The following is a 16,328-nucleotide window of genomic DNA, read 5'->3' as shown; positions in this document are numbered from 1 at the left end:
GAGGGAGGCGATGTTGAGAAAGTGTGGGAGACTTTGAATCAGCCCATTCTTAGTGAGCTGGCACTAACAGGTATGGTGAGGACTATAAAGAGATGTAAGAAATGATGCCTGCTCCCTGAAAACCTTCCATTTAGTAGGGGAGACCAGATGTCCAGAGAGAAAGGTAACTTTGCAATCGGAGGCCTGTGTGTTTAGAGCCATACTAGATACAATAAGCACTTTGGAATTCAGAGGTAGACTGGGCTGGTTAGGGGAGGCTTCACAGAGGAGGAGGTGACCCTTGGAATGGGCTTTATAGAATGTGGGAAGAAGCGAGGCTCAGAGGGACACGAATGAAAGCAGAATATTCCAGATAGGAGAAAGCAGAAGTACCCGGGGTTTATCTGGAAGGCAGGAGAGAAGCAATTCAGCTGACACTCAGGGTTTGCGGAGGAGATTAAGGGAGGGGAAGCCAGGAGAAGAGAGATATTAGTTGAGGTAGTACCGTGGGGAGCCTTTGGTGCACAAAAAGTGGAGGCTGGAGAAAGCGCAGGTATGAAATGGTTGTGAAGCAGGAAGCCGGAAGTGCCAGCGCTCACTGGGGAAGGTGGTTTGGCTTCCCATGAGGGCCAGGCCTTAGTTAACACTCTGAGTCAGTTATGGTTCCTAAAGTTTAGAGGAGGAACTGGGCTGAGTAAGAGGGAATAGGGGTGCACTGTCTATGGCAGGAGGGACTTCTGTGACCCCTTGTAGAGCTGGACTATTGTGGACCACCCTGGAGAGGTTTGCTGTGACGCCCTAGGGAGGTCAACACCAATATTTATAGGAATGTCAGAGGGATAGGCAGACCCAGAGATTCTCAAAGGTTGGCTGTTGCTGCTACTTCTTTTTAAAAATAATTATTACATTCAGATTTTTTTCCACTTTATCTTAAAATAATTTCAAACTTGAACTAAACTTGCATTACTAGTACAAAGCACTTTAAAAATTCTAAACTATTTGAGAGTACATTGCTCACTTGATGTTCCATCACTTCCAAATGCAACCAGGAGTAATTCCCGCAAACCAGGACATTCTCCTACATAACACAAGACAACCACCAATGTCAGAAAACCAACACTGATCCATTGCTAATGCCTGATCCTCAGAGCTCATTTGACTTCTACCAATTATCCCAATACTATCCTTTCTAGTAAGAGGATCCAGTTCAGAGTCACACTTTGCATTTATAACTCTGCCTCTTGTGTAAGGAAGAAAGGAAGAGAGGAAGGGAGGACAGAAGAAGGAAGGAAGCTCCTTTTAGATTTCTCAGACCATTAGGCCTTACAGAAAGTAGCAACAGACAATGTAATACTTTGTCTTCATTTTCTTTTTACTGCCTGGTCATCATTAGTTTTCTGTCCAACGGGAAGGGAATGTGGTAGCATGGATAACTTTGGAACAATTTTGGATTTTTAAATTCATTTTCCAACAGTCTTATAGGTATGTTTTTTCCTGGTTTTATTTAACTTCCATAAACACATAGATCAGAGATGTGCTGAGTAGAAGTAGAATCTGGCTCTTGTGATCTGTTAATACTTCCAAAAGTAGAAAACCAGGATTCTTTTACACAACATTTATTCCCAAAGTGGATCAACTGAACCTGAGCACAGGCCCTAAGACCTTGCTTCCAAGCTAGACCTGAGCAAACTCATTTGTAAGGATTGTCAACTGCTCCTTTAGCTTCATCTCAGTACAGAGTCTCAGTTTTACTGTAATTGTTTATTTCATATAGCTTTCATCCTTCATTTTGCCAGTGATTCATGTGGCGTGTAATATGCATCTCTGAGTGATTTCTTGCCCCCAAACTTGTCTTCCTTTGATATGATTGTTTATTTCCTGAATTAAGAAAAAGGGAATTTTCAGACAAGGTACAGAAGCCACTCTTCATCTCCTTTTGGTTTGAATTCTTTGACATCATTCATTCATTCATTTCACAACCATATACTGCTGCCATACATGGGCACACATCTATGAATAATAATAATGTTTATTTTCAAGGAGTTTGCCATTTGAACTGGGGAGAAGAGCACATGTGAACATGACCTTTGCAGTAGATACTGACCATACCAAGAGGAGGCCAGATAAAGTGCCCCGGCTTTGATCACCAGCAAGGGCATCGTGGAGAGTGTGTATTGAGTTGGAGCGTGAATGGGGTAGAAAGGGCCCTTTGCTTTCCAGTAAAGTTGGAGACTCCGCCAAGGGACAAATGAATTCCTCCGGGGCCATATTTAATAAAAACTATGATGATATTCACATCAGTTCTTTAGTGTTAGGAAGGGGCACATTAGGCAGTATCTAGATTCATAGAACTCATAGCATCCTGGACTCCCAGGAGGAGCAGAACCTTCCATAGTAATTTAACATGCTCATTTTACAAACAAAAAATGGAGGCCCCAAGAGATGAGGTTTCTCAACTCAGGTAGCCCTGCTGAGCTGAAAGCAGACCTCAGATCTCCCAACTGTTCATTCACCATCCCCTGAGCCCACAAAAGCCAGGCTCCATGTGGCCCAGAGGCTGAGCCGGCCACCTTGTTCCTGAACCCAGGGAGGGGCTGAGGAGTCCTTGGTAGTGCTCCTGTGGTCTTCATTTGAATCCATGCATGCAGAGGGACAGGAAACACCCTAGGCTCTCAGTTCTGTGGCTGCCTCCCTAAAAGGAGAAGACAGTCCCATAGGGCTTAGAGAGGGATTGCAGAGTGGGGATCAGGCGAGAAGCTGGGGATGTGGGGGAAAGGTGCTGCCTTGCAGAAACACTGGACAAAGATTTTCCTGGTCCTCTGACCAGTGGGTCTGCTCCTCTAAACCATTTGTTTTTTTTTTTTTTTGGCCAGCCTCCTTTCTTTCCTTTCACCCTTTCTCCTTCTTACTGGTTAAAACCTATCTTTGGGAGGCCGAGGCGGGTGGATCACTAGAGTCAGGAGTTTGAGACAAGCCTGGCCAACCTGGTGAAACCCAATCTCTACTAAAAATACAAAAATTAGCCGAGTGTGGTGGTGTGTGCCTGTAATCCCAGCTGCCTGGGAGACTGAGGCAGGAAAATTACTTGAATCCAGGAGGCAGAGATTTCAGTGAGCCAGGATTGTGCCGCTGCACTCTAGCCTGGGCCACAGAACTACACTCCGTCTCAAAAACAAACAAACAAACAAACAAACAAACAAACAAACAGCCTATCTTTTTTTTTCTTTTAAATGCGTTTAATTTTGGAATAATTGTTTATTCACAGAATGTTTTAAAAGTAGCATAAATAGGCCCCATGTACCCTTCACTCAGCTACCCCAATGGTTACATCTTATGTAACTTTGTACAATTGCCTGCCTGTTTTAAAAACCTTAAATTCCTCTCCCTTCCACATCCCTCTCCCTCAGCATCATTGGTCTACCTAGCATAGGGCTCAAGACCTTTCTCAGACAAACATCTCATACCTGTAACATGAGAGCAATTTAGCCTAGATCCAAAGGTCCCTACTCTCAGTGAGGGGAGGGGAAATTATGATACAATTGTCTTAGCAAATTCTAAAGGAAAATACAGGTGTACACAGGATTATCCTGAAAATACTAAACCATGGCTGCCATATTTAGTGAAGACTGAATGTAGCCTTAGATTTGGGAGCCAAGATTTGATCTGGCTTTAGTCCCCTGGCGAGGGTGGTACTGAGTGAAGCCTTTGTACCATTGAATAGAACTAGTAACAGAGTCCCGGGGCACAGCCGTGAAAGGAGTAAAGGAGAGCGGGGTCTTCTGCTCCTGCCTCTGTCTCAGTCTCATCCCTGCAGCCCACTCCCTCAAGCTATCCCTGCTGAGAACAGCTTCTTCATCATGTCTTCACCAAATCATGAACATCTGGAACTGGGCTGCTTGTTCCCAAAAGAGTCTGGGTCAGGAGCACTCCTTCAGTAAAGATGTACAAACCTTGTCACTGTGCTCTCTTGTCAAATTCATCTTGCCCAACACCGCCAGGTCCATTTCGAAAGCCCTACTTCCCTGGCACCCTGCTGGCTGGACATCTTCAGTAGCAACCCTTTGGCTTTTAAATCTGTTCTGAAGCCTCCATGTTCATCTTCTTGGGGTCTTCCTGCAATCAGGAGTCATCTCCAATCAGGAATTCCTCTCCAATTTCTTTGTATACTTCCAGGTATGATCATAGCCCCAGCTTCTCCATCAGCTAAGTCTCCCTTGATTATTCCAACCCGTAAGGAGAGTTCTGTTTAAGAATTCCCACTGTTGATTGCCTGTACTGGCTCCTTGGCACTTAATACTGCTGTGTACTGTTAGTTAATCTTTCTATGATTGGATCCTCAATATAACTATACCTTCCAACCTGCCACTACTGCTGAGAATAATGTTCTAGCTGTCTTTGCACAGTTGTGTCTGACACTCAGGAGGCAAGCCCTGGGCTGGAGTTTTCAGACGGACCCGCTACATTCCTGCAGTCTGCGTGCCAGTGGGAAGAAGAAAGAATGTCTGGTGTCTTTAAAAGTACAGGTAAGGATGCCTTTGGGGAGCATTGGGAATCACCTGGGTAAGGCTTTCTCCAGTAATAAGGATGTTTGGTTGCTAGGGAGCCAAACAGGACAAATGCCACTAAATGTTCACCATACTTATATGGGACATTGAAAATTTCTTTCTTTCTCTTTCTTTCCTTCTTTCTTTTCCTCTCTTTCTTTCTTTCTTTCTTCTTTCTTTCTTTCTTTCTTTCTTTCTTTCTTTCTTTCTTTTTCTTTCTTTTCTTCTTTCTTTCTTTTGCTTTCTTTTTCTCTCTCTTTCTCTTTCTTTCTCTCTCTTTCTCTCTTTCTTTCCCTCCCTTCCTTCCTTCCTTCCTTCCTTCCTTCCTTCCTTCCTCTCTTTCTCTCTTCTCTTTCTTCTCTTTCTCTCTTTCTTGAGACAGAGTCTCACTCTGTTACCCAGGGTGAAGTGCAGTGGCACCATCTCAGCTCACTGCAACCTCCACCTCCTGGGTTCAAACGATTCTCATGCCTCAGGCTCCTGAGTAGCTGGAATTACAGGTGCATGCCACAGTGCCTGGCTATTTTTTGTTTGTTTGTTTTAAGTAGAGAAGGAGTTTCACCAAGTTGGCCAGCTGGTCTTGCGCTCCTGGCCTCAAGTGATCCGCCCGCCTTGGCCTCTCAAAGTGCTGAGATTACAGGTGTGAGCCGCTGCACCCAGCCAGGACATTGAAAATCTCTGAGTCCCAGTTTTTTTTATGTTTGAACTGAAAATAATAATATTTATCAAACAAGGTTGTTTTAAAGATTAAATAAGGTGATGTGTGCAGTCCCATACTGCCTGGCATAAATGAGCACTTAACAAATGTGAGCCCTTCTCTCCTACTGTTAGTTCCTTAATCCTTTATCAGGAAGGTTGTTCCCCATAACCCTTTAGAGCTTCTTATCTGGGCATAGTAACTTTAATGGAAATCTCTAATGACAATCCCCTTCTAGTCTTTTGTGTGTGTCTATTTAAATGACTCCAAGTCTCCTTTGCAGCAAAAGATAGTGACAGCCTGCTTTTATTTTATTTTATGATACGCTTCCTTAAATGAAAATTACCACTTATGAGTGTCACTGATTTTTATTTTATTTCATTTCTTCTTGCTGATTCTGAAATTCCGAATGGATGAGGACTAGTTGGGTTTTATGGTTTGAGGCTGTGTCTGTCTCACTGTCTATCATAATTGGTAGCACCAAGGGGACTTGGGAGAAGCAGAGCTGAGGGCACTATTGACTTGACTGAAGATGCGGGCATTGTTACAACTGGCAAAGTCATGGGTAGATATGAGTCTGTGGTCTCAACTGAGTAACTAGCGGCAAACCAAGAATTGATTCTGTTGCTAGGGTCAAATTTTTCCAAAGGGCAGATGGAAGTGTTCAACTGAATATTATCCTCAGGTCACAAATGCTGCTCTTTTCCCACCCAACTGTAGGTGTTTCTTCAATGGCCCCTTATTATCTTGACTCATTTTTGACAAATACCCACTCCGGGGTTGGGACCCTGCTGCTGTTTTTGTTGTGAATAACCTTTACAAACAAGTCATGCTGAGGAGATGAGTCATTTAATCACAGTCTGCGTGGACCCCACCAGCCAGTCGCCAGCCTGCAGGGCTGAGGTTGAGGGGGCAGCACTGTGATGTCAAGGAAGGAATGGGGAGCAACTTCTCTCACTCATCAAGAAAGTTACTTCTGGGCTGCCATCTGGCAGCAGAAATTACTTCTCCAAAATTGCTAGTATAAGTTAATGGGGCCTAGAGTACAAATAACAGGCACATCAGCCACAACCTGGCCTGATCGGCTCCTTCTTATCAAGCACGGAGATGTGACTCTACTGGATATGGGGTGGGAATTTTTTCCTTCATTTTTCTTTAATATCCCCACTGGGCCACTACATAAAAGGTTCATACATTCTATAACGTGATACCTCTTTGATACTTAACTCTCTACATATGGCTCCATGAGGGAGACTGGGTAGAACTGCCAGATTCAAAGAGGGGCCACACAGAAGACCCAGGAGCTTGAAAACAGCCTGACTTTATGGCTGTTCCTGTGAAAACCTATCTCCCTTTGGATTTATGGCTCTCGTTTTATTTGTTTCCTCCTTTCTCAGACAATTGGACCACATGTCTCAGCTGCTGGTGCATCAGTAAATATTTTCTGAATGAATGAATGAGAAGAACTATTGCCAATGTGTATTAGGATGTGTAAGGGTGACCACGGAGAGAACAGATGGAACTGACCCTTACTTAGGCAGTGACCTAAGGTGGGGGGACCTCGCTCAGCCCCTTGGTGAGGTGAACGGGAGTATTGGCAAAGAACAGAGAAAATGAAGACACTTGGTTTTATGCCATCTGAGATCATGGGCTTCCTTTTTAAAGAAAGTGTTTAGGAAGTGGAAAGATAGGCCAGTAGGCATGCAAGGGGGAAAATATGTGTTTTAGAGCCAAACATAGTCCCCTGGCTTACAATGGTGATAAATAAAGGAATGAAGTAGATGGATGAGCCACGGCGAAGCACTAGATGACTCCGAGTTGGGAGCCAGCCGCCTGAAGTCCTGGGGGGCTCTCAAGGTAGCTTGCTGTTCTAGAGACTTAATTACCACTGTAACTCATGACACATAATTGCATGTCAGATAGGCTAGTCTTCGTGCTGAACGGCAGCCTTTTGGAAATAAATGATGCTTATTTCTCTTTCTCCTGCAAACTGACCCACTAGATTGCTAATACACATTTTATTGTTCCTCTTTCTTATCCTAGTTCTTCAACGGAAATAGCAGCAGTGGCACGATTTCATGAAGAACTCACATAAAACTTGTGGAATCATAAAATCTTAAATTTTTAGAGTATATTTGAGAGCTAATCTCAATTGCAAAAGTCCCTTGGAGTTGGTTAAAATAAAGAAAGAAGCAAGTCAAATTTTCAGGGAACCTCAGTTTTAAAATACATTCAATCTAATTTTAATTTAGGAACTTTGTAATCTCTTTTTTTTTTCTATAAAGAGATACTTCTTTTTTTTTCCTGTCTCACCATGTTAGATCTAAATCCCACTACAGTGTGAGGAATTGTGAATAGAAAGTAGGTAGTTTTCTTTGAAAGAGAAAGTTGAAGATGGAACCCAAAGGCATGTAGAAAAATCTGGAGGAGTTTTATTACTTAATCATGTCATTGTTTTACTGAATAGAGCATGACTGGTCCTTAAATTTTTAACATCTGTTTTTTTTTCAAATAGACTTCATTACCCTGTGTTCATTAATTTAATGAAAAGGCTCATGATTATCTTCAAATTCCTGAATACGGGGCCAGATGTTTTGAAAATTATTTTCTAATGTAGGAGTTTCTCACCTTTTCTTAAAGATATTTCTTTTGTCCTCCTAGTAACTTAAGAGCATCTAAGAAGACCGAAGCAAGGAGAAGTCTGTTGGTGGAGATTTATATTTATAGTCCTTGATGAACTGAATACATTTACAAGCTGCATTTTGAAATCATAAATATCTCATGTGAAGCAATCAAAATTCCAAAATCATCTAATCAAGAATGACATCAGAGGCAAACAGTCTCTAGATGGAGTAGGTATAATTCCCTCTGTAAATCTTACACTTAGAGCAGATGTTCTAATTCTGTGGATTAAGTTAGGAAGTGTTGAGCTAAGCTGTCCACAAGACAGTTATTTAGCAAAGGTGAACTAATATGAACTTGAGTTTCTTAAACAGAAAGACAGGGAGGTCATTCATAATCCACGCCTTCCTCCCCTAGCCTATAACCATCCTCTCTCAGTCAGCTGAGGGGAATTGGGCTGCCAAATAAAACAGAACGGTCATTACCAAAGATAAAGGGGTGCTTTCTAAGGACAGCCTTGGGGTGACGCAAGACCTGCAGAAGTGTGCATATTCTTCCTTCTGTAGGAGATTCTCTCCCTATTCCTTGCCTTTTAGCTCTTTTCTATAGGATCGAGAACAGAAAAGAACAGCAGCAGGTTCTGCAGCTTTTCAATTCCAACTAGTAGCTATTTTGGTTCATTGATCAAGCAAGACATATGGATTCAGAAATACAAGATCTGTATGTTTTACTTCTGCCTCACATCGCATCATTTGGCATCTCAATTAGGTGGACTCCTGTGGCGGGAAAGAGGGTGTGGAATGTATTGATATGGCCCTCGTTATTGCAACATTTGGGCCCTGGCCCCTGATCTAGAAACAGAACTGTCGGCTCCAAAGGTCTGTTGTCAACAGTTTATGCAGTGTTGGCAAAAGCTGCATTCATTCTTTACTGTTTTCTTATTGCTTTTATAATAAATATTTACAGATTTATTGCATACTTATTTTCCAAATGGATAGACATTTTTAGAAATGACATTTCTGAAAGTGCAGAAGCTATCTGGCACATATACAGTGTATCGTACCATGTGTTTTCTGACAAGAGCATCATCGAAACTGTCTCCGTAGTTTATCTGATGAAACTCGATTGCAATACGTTGTATCAAGTTTATGGCCCCATTCTTTTCCTCTATGCTTTTTATTTTTACATCTGACATAGAGAAAATAGCAAGATTTTCTTTATTCCCTAGCAAACGAATCTGTAAAAGCCACAGAAACTTCTCTCTTCTTCACCAACGAAGAGGGAGATTCTGCATTCCACAGCTTGTCCCCTCTGCTAGAGAATTTATTTTGAGACACATTGTCTGTATATTGTCTTTCCTTTTAAGGAAAGGAGAAAGTCATGTTAAAAACCATAAGATGTCTTAATGCTTAAACTGTAAATTATTTTTTAAAATGCCTGTTATTAGGCAAAGGGTGCTACAACATAAGAGTCGTGTGGATTATTTCGGTGTCATAACTGTGAAGCTGTGGCCATTTCTTTGACAGACTATAGAAGAGTTCCAATACCTGCAGAAAAATAGATACGATGACATTCTTGGAATTACAGGATAGTGGAGTAGAATAGGACAACACCTTATTTTACTACTGTATTGTCTTGGTTTTGAAAGAATCATGTGTTTGCGTTGTGGAGTTTACCTTTTTTTTTTTTTTCAATTAAAGGTTCAGACTTTAAAGGAATATCTACAAAAATATCCACGAAAACCTAGGAATAACATTGCAACCTCTGTGTGACTTAGATTCTGTTTAGGAGGGGTTGATCTGGATAGTTTGTGGCAGCAATCAAGGTGTCTATGTTTAAAATTGTTAACTCTTGACTTTGTTTGAAATGATATAGCAGACATAGACCATGATAATTTTTTTGACCTGTTTTGTTCCCGAAAGAATCTGCAATGGCAAGTCAGCTACACCATTACAGGAGAAGGAAGATAAAAGACAGATTTTACATGTCTATTTATATTAAAACTGCAACTAGGACTAGTGGGTGAATATTTCAAGGAGGGAGACTTCGATGAACTAGAAGGAAAACTTGCCAACCATAGAAGCTTTTAACCATAAAATGGCCTCTTGGAAAGAGAGCGAGCCCCTGTTAATAGATGTGTTCAGATGGGTTGATTACCCAAGAGTAATTCTGAAGGGATTTTTTGCATTGTATTCACTGATATCTTCTTTTTTTTTTTTTTTTTTTTGAGACAGAGTCTCACTCTGTCACGTAGGCTGGAGTGCAGTGGTGCAATCTCAGCTCACTGCAATCTCTGCCTCCCAGGTTCAAGTGATTCTCCTACCTCAGCATCCTGAGTAGCTGGGATTACAGGCACCTACCACCATGCCCAGCTAATTTTCTCTATCTTTAGTAGAGATGGGGTTTCTCCACTTTGGCCAGGCTGGTCTCGAACTCTTGACCTCAGGTGATCCACCCGCCTTGGCTTCCCAAAATGCTGGGATTACAGGCGTGAGCCACTGCGCCCGGCCTGTTTTAACTGATATCTTAGGGCTCAATCCACTGCAAGCATTTAAAAAGTCAGTGTTCTATTAATTTACATATGTAAAATTTCATTAAAGTAGGATTTCATCAATTTGTAATTTGGAATAATTGAGCTGAAATCTTTCATTATTGTAGTACATATTTTTTCTTTTTAAAAAGAGTATAAATAAGATTAGAGGAAGATTTTTAAAACACTTGAAATATGCTTCTGTGTTTAAATGCTCTAGAAGCATCAATTTATTTAGGAAAATACTCATTATAAATCATGTATTAAAGTATTGATCTCTACTGGCTAATACCTCTCAGTATAAACTTGAAAGTAATGCAACTATTCCTTTGAACATGCTCTAATAAAAAGCCTTTTTTTCCTTCTAAAATAAGTCTACTTAGTATCACTTTACATGTATCTACGTACATATTTTAAAGAATAATTTTTAAAAAGGTAAAACCATGACAAATTTAAAATGAACACATGCTAATGATTTTATTTAACTCACTAACTAATAAGGGAACTAGAACGGTGTTACAACTGGTTCCAAGAAGAATTCAAAGACCAGATGTATTTATAGGTTATTAAGAATGCCAAAATGAATTTGTTTAGGTAGATGCAAAACTGACTTCTTTCACAGTGGGAGAGGCAAGACAATAGAACCTCGCCTGGACAGATTTTGCCTTTTTATGGACAGGAATTATTTGCATTATTACCAGACTTCTACAAGTTAACTTACATCTCTTCAAAGTTGTCAAATAGCTTAGTCAAGGAGAATAAAAGGCAGAGAAAAACAGAACGGATGAAACAGTTAGGAATACTACCAAATTTAAAACCTTTTCGAGCTTTTCCTTACTCACACACCCCCCCCACACATATTGAGCCATATCACAGGGAAGTTATAGTGATGCTATGTTAGACATAGCATCCCTATCTATTGATATTAAACCAACCACTTCTATGTTCATAATTCAAGTAGATTTCAGCAATTCAGTTCACCTCACTTTCTACTCCCAAATCCTAACAATGTGGTGAATATTATGTCTGAGAGCACCAGCTTTATTTTCAAGATGAGTAAGATGATGACATAGAGGATGGAAAGGCCAGTCAACCTTCTCAGGAGCATGTGTTCTGTGGAGGGCTGAACTTCAGCACTAATTTGGCACACTTCTTCATTTTTTTGAGTTTCAGATAAATAATATAGGAAAGGAGTCACCAATGATGTCGTTGGTAGATAAGAGATAATGAAACTAATTGGGCAAGAAAACCCCATCTAGATCACACAATGCCTAAATGACAGCTGTCTTTTCAAGGGAATCATGTTGGGGCATTGAACAATTAGTGGCCTTAAGAGCTTGAGTACATTTTTTGATTATCCTCAAAGATATGACAAGATTGAACTTTACCTGAGTCCTGTGCTTTCAGAAAAAGTGTGGGTAAGAAATTCCCTAGTCGGCCGGGCACAGTGGCTGATGCCTGTAATCCCAGCACTTTGGGAGGCTGAGTTGGGAGGATCCCTTGAGCCCAGGAGCTCAAGACCAGCCTGGGCAACATAGCAAGACCCCATCTTAAAGCAAGCAAGCAAACAAACAAACAAATAAACAAAAAGAGAGAAAGACATCTCCCAATGGTTTTGAGTTCCAGGGAATGACTAACCACAAAGGATGACCATGCCCTGTAGATTCTGAGATAAGACCCTTTTTATCCTTTTTCTTGACCCATAAAATACTCTCAGATGACTCCACTGTCTACCTGCCTCTGTAAAACCCTTTTCTTTGGGATGCTGTTCCTTTTCTTCAAGATATTCCTTATAATAAACATTCTCCCTATTGCAATAGCCTGAACAAAATCATCTTCCTAATCGTCTGATGCATTTTGCTGAAATTGGAATTATATTTTTGGTCATATGAGCATAAATTTGGTTTCTGGAAATAATAAAAATCACATACAGAGGCAGATATGGTAAAGAGGTGAGTGGGCAGGGTATACTGCCATTTTGGGTAAAATCCCTGGTTTTAAAGTATAGATGATGATTTTCTTGTATGGCATATAACCAAACTGGGAAAAGCAAAAAAAATTGAAAGCACAATCCAAGCAGTGGCAATTATATTGAATACGTTATAGCCCCCTGGGCAAACATATTGAGAGGGAACCACTAATTTTTTTTCTGAAACCATGAATTATTAAGTATAATTTCTGGTGTATTAAAGGAACCAGTGCCATTTACCTTTATGTTCCTCAGTCCTTATTTGTAAAACCAAGGGGCTGGGCTAGATGATTGTGAATATTCTTTAGCTTTTTAATCCTGTGAGCTCTTTGGTTATTACCGGGTTCAGCTTTATCAGTACAATTGCATTACTTGGCTTCAGAGTTTCCAGGTAGCTAAGCAGTGAATAAATTGAAGGGTTGATCTCTGCATCTCCTCATCATTCACCTCCAATCTGAAATCTTGAATGAAAACTATTTTTATCATGTAATGTAGTTGCCAGAGCCTTTAAAAAGAGAATAAGTTTATATGCATTTAGAAAAGTCAATTCCACCAGGCGTGGTGACTCATACCTGTAATCCCAGTACTTTGCACTGATGAGGTGAGAGGATTGCCTGAGCCCAGGAGTTCAAGACTAGCCTGGGCAACATAGTGAGACACTGTCTCTACAAAACTTACAAAAATTAGCCAGGCGTGATGGCTTGTGCCTGTAGTCCCAGCTGCTCTGGAGGCTGAGGAAGGAGGAGCACTTGAGCCCAGGAGGTTGAAGCTGCAGGGAGCTGTGATTATACCACTGCACTCCAGCCTGGGAAACAGAGCAAGAATCTGTCTCAAAAAATAAAAATAAAAACCGAATTCCCTCAATGAGGATCATTAAATACTAGAGTAGAGGCGGGCTGAGGGGAGAAATAGTTAAGCATGACATAGGCTGTAGAATATGAATATTGAAGTCTATTTTATTGCACTTTGTATATGCCAGGCACTGTTCTAAATGGTTTAAACCATGAATGCATTTATTCCGTATGCTCTCTGCAGTAGGGCTGTTGTTACCACCACCATTTTGCTGTTGGAAAAACCAAGACACAGGAAGTGAGAATATCTTGCCCAAGGTCCCAAAGTTGTAAGGGAGAAAGCCAGAGTGTGGGGCCACATTGCCTGGTACAGTATTCTGACAACTCTGTCATTTTATAAATGTAAAAAGAATCTCCCATCCAACTATGCAAACTCAACATCCACAAACGGACCAAACAGCAAGTCTCCTAGTGTAGAGGCATTTAGAGGAATGAAATGCCTGATCCAAGGTTATAAAATGACTTACCCTTGAAACCAAGGAAGCCATGGGCTCTTCGTTTTCAACTCCCAACTTCTCACTCATTGCTAGTTTATTCCTGCAGTTGACACTGTGGAGAAAAATGAGTCTCTTTTAAGAGTTTCTTTCCTAGAGCTTGTCATGCTGCAGAATTCTTTAATGTTTCAAGCTCATGATAATATGTGGTCTTTGCTAGAACTCCTGTGGCTTGACACCGGCCTATACTAGAGATTATGGCAGCTTTTGTTTTCTTAAAAACCTGGCCGCTCCTGGAATTTAGGCTTGAGAGAACAGAAGTGAGACTGGTTTGGCTCCGACAAAGCAGTGAAGTGTAACTAATACTGTGTTATTAGCACGGGGTGAAATTTTCAACTTTCAGTATCTTGATGAAACATAGACAATGAAAATTGCTCAGTGACTTTTTCTAACCTTTCTAACCTGTATTTTACTCCCCAAGACCAAGAACCACTTTGCATTCTCAGACAACAAGCTAGAGAGCTTGAAAGTGTGCCACTCATGGTGAAGGACAGTTTTCCCTAAACTCAACAGCTACATTTGGCAAATTTAAGTCTCAAGAAGCCTTAAAATTTTCCAGGTACTGAAATGTTCTTCTCAATGACAGATTAAAGTAGTTGTCAAGGCTCTGATGGGGTGAGACTCTGTCATTAAGAAGTTCTGAAAAAGCTAAGAAACTGCGCTGGTCAAGTCCCCAAGTGTGATAAGAAAACATTTTCTGCATCCCCGTGGATATTTAATTAATCTAATTGTTTTGAGATGTTCTATTTTAAAATACAGTAGGAATAAAACAATACAATGTATTAAAATCACAGTGGTCTTGGTCAAGGCCCATTAACATTGCAAGTATAGAAATCTATACACATATCTTTATTTGGGGTTTGTCTAGTTTTTCTCTCCTTTAGGCATTTCGGAAGACTTGGAACATGGTGTATGACTTTAAAATGCACTTTCTAGTTGTCAGGAATTAAGTGATCAGGGACAATGTGTTTTTTCATTATACGAGATAAAAAAGAATGCAGTTTGTTGCTACCTTATATTTTTCTTCTTTGGTAGAAAAAGAAAGCTGTAGGAAGAATCAAGACCAGTTCACGGCCTAATAATGAGATCAGGTTAAAGATACTCTCTTCAGTGGATTCCTCAGAGCTCTCCTTCCCCCAATTCCCAAGTCCCACTGTGGTGCTGGGTCCAGGCAGAGGTCCATCCTGGAATTCCCCAAGTTCCTCATTTGTCAACTGGCTGTTTCCTGATTGCAGGACATTTTGGTTTGAGAGGAAAATACATAATGAAGGTCAGGGAGAGAACACTCAGGCCTTGTATTAGTTTGTTTTCATGCTGCTAATAAAGACATACCTGAGACTGGGTAATTTATAGAGGAGAGAGGTTTAATTGACTCACAGTTTAGCATGGCTGGGGAGGCCTCAGGAAACTTACAATCATGGTGTAAAGGGAAGCAAACACATCCTTCTTCACATGATGGCAGAAAGAAGAAGTGCCAAGCAAAAGGGAAAAAGCCCCTTATAAAACAACCAGATCTCGTGAGAACTCACTCACTATCACGAGAATAGCATGGAGGTAACTGCCCCCATGATTCAATTACCTCCCACTGGGTCTTTCCTGTGACACATGTGGATAATGGGAACTACAGTTCAAGATGTGATTTCAGTGGCGAAACAGCCAAACCATATCAGGCCTTTAGTAGAAGGTGGCGGGGGAAAGAGTGAGTCAACTGCAAAACTGTGTGTAATGAAGCATCTGAAAACAGAAACCATAGTTCCAGTCTAGCCCTGACTCCAGACTTTGAGCAAAACATTTAAATCCATTTTGTCACTTGGAAAAATAAGGGAGTCATACTTGTTAGTAGTTCTCAAACTTTAGTTTTAGCCTCAAGATTCATTCTTTAAAGGAAAACTTATACATAAGAATAGTAAGATCAAGAATCAAAGTGGTGTTGCTGTGTTTGAATGGGACAAGTCTTATCTCCACTCACCTCCTGGGGCTCTCCTTCATTTTATGCTCCATCCTCAACCCCATTAGCCCCAGAAGGGTTCTAAGGAACGTGATTGGAGACCAAGATGGGATGTATGTTAAGGACTCTGAATGATTCTCCCTACTGTGGGATGCAAATATAAAGAGAAGGTTTTTCCTTCCACGTACTGAGATCTAATATGAGAGAGAAAAAGGTAACGAATATTAAACAGTTAAGGAACACTAAAGTTCTACAACGCAGTTCTACTAAAGAGAATGATGTTAGCTTTGTCTTTTCTCTAGTGAGATTTATTAGTATTTATTCCCTTAGAATAGCGAGTCTTAACCTTTTTGGTACCATTTGAGAAACTGATGAAAAATGCACATCGAACCATAACATTTTGAAAGTGATTTCAAGGATTTTCAGATGCCCAAAGCCCAACCATGGATCATGGACTAAAAGCACTGCCTTAAAGACCTCTCACCGACTTAGCTTCTGATCTCAAATTCTCCCAAGGGCCTTAGTGGTTAGTACCAGATCAATGCCAGAGGCATTTGCATTTTCAGGCAGGAATCGTGAAGGTGAAATAACCCAAAGGAATGACTCTAATCCTAGAAATTTTGGGACTCACTGGTAAGTTAATAAGTGGGTCTTACTAACATTCTTAGGAAAAATATATAGTAGTATTGCTTGC

This window comes from Theropithecus gelada, chromosome 18, assembly GCF_003255815.1.
Source record: "Theropithecus gelada isolate Dixy chromosome 18, Tgel_1.0, whole genome shotgun sequence".
Classification (NCBI taxonomy): Eukaryota; Metazoa; Chordata; class Mammalia; order Primates; family Cercopithecidae; genus Theropithecus; species Theropithecus gelada.
Note: the sequence above shows the minus strand (reverse complement) of the source record.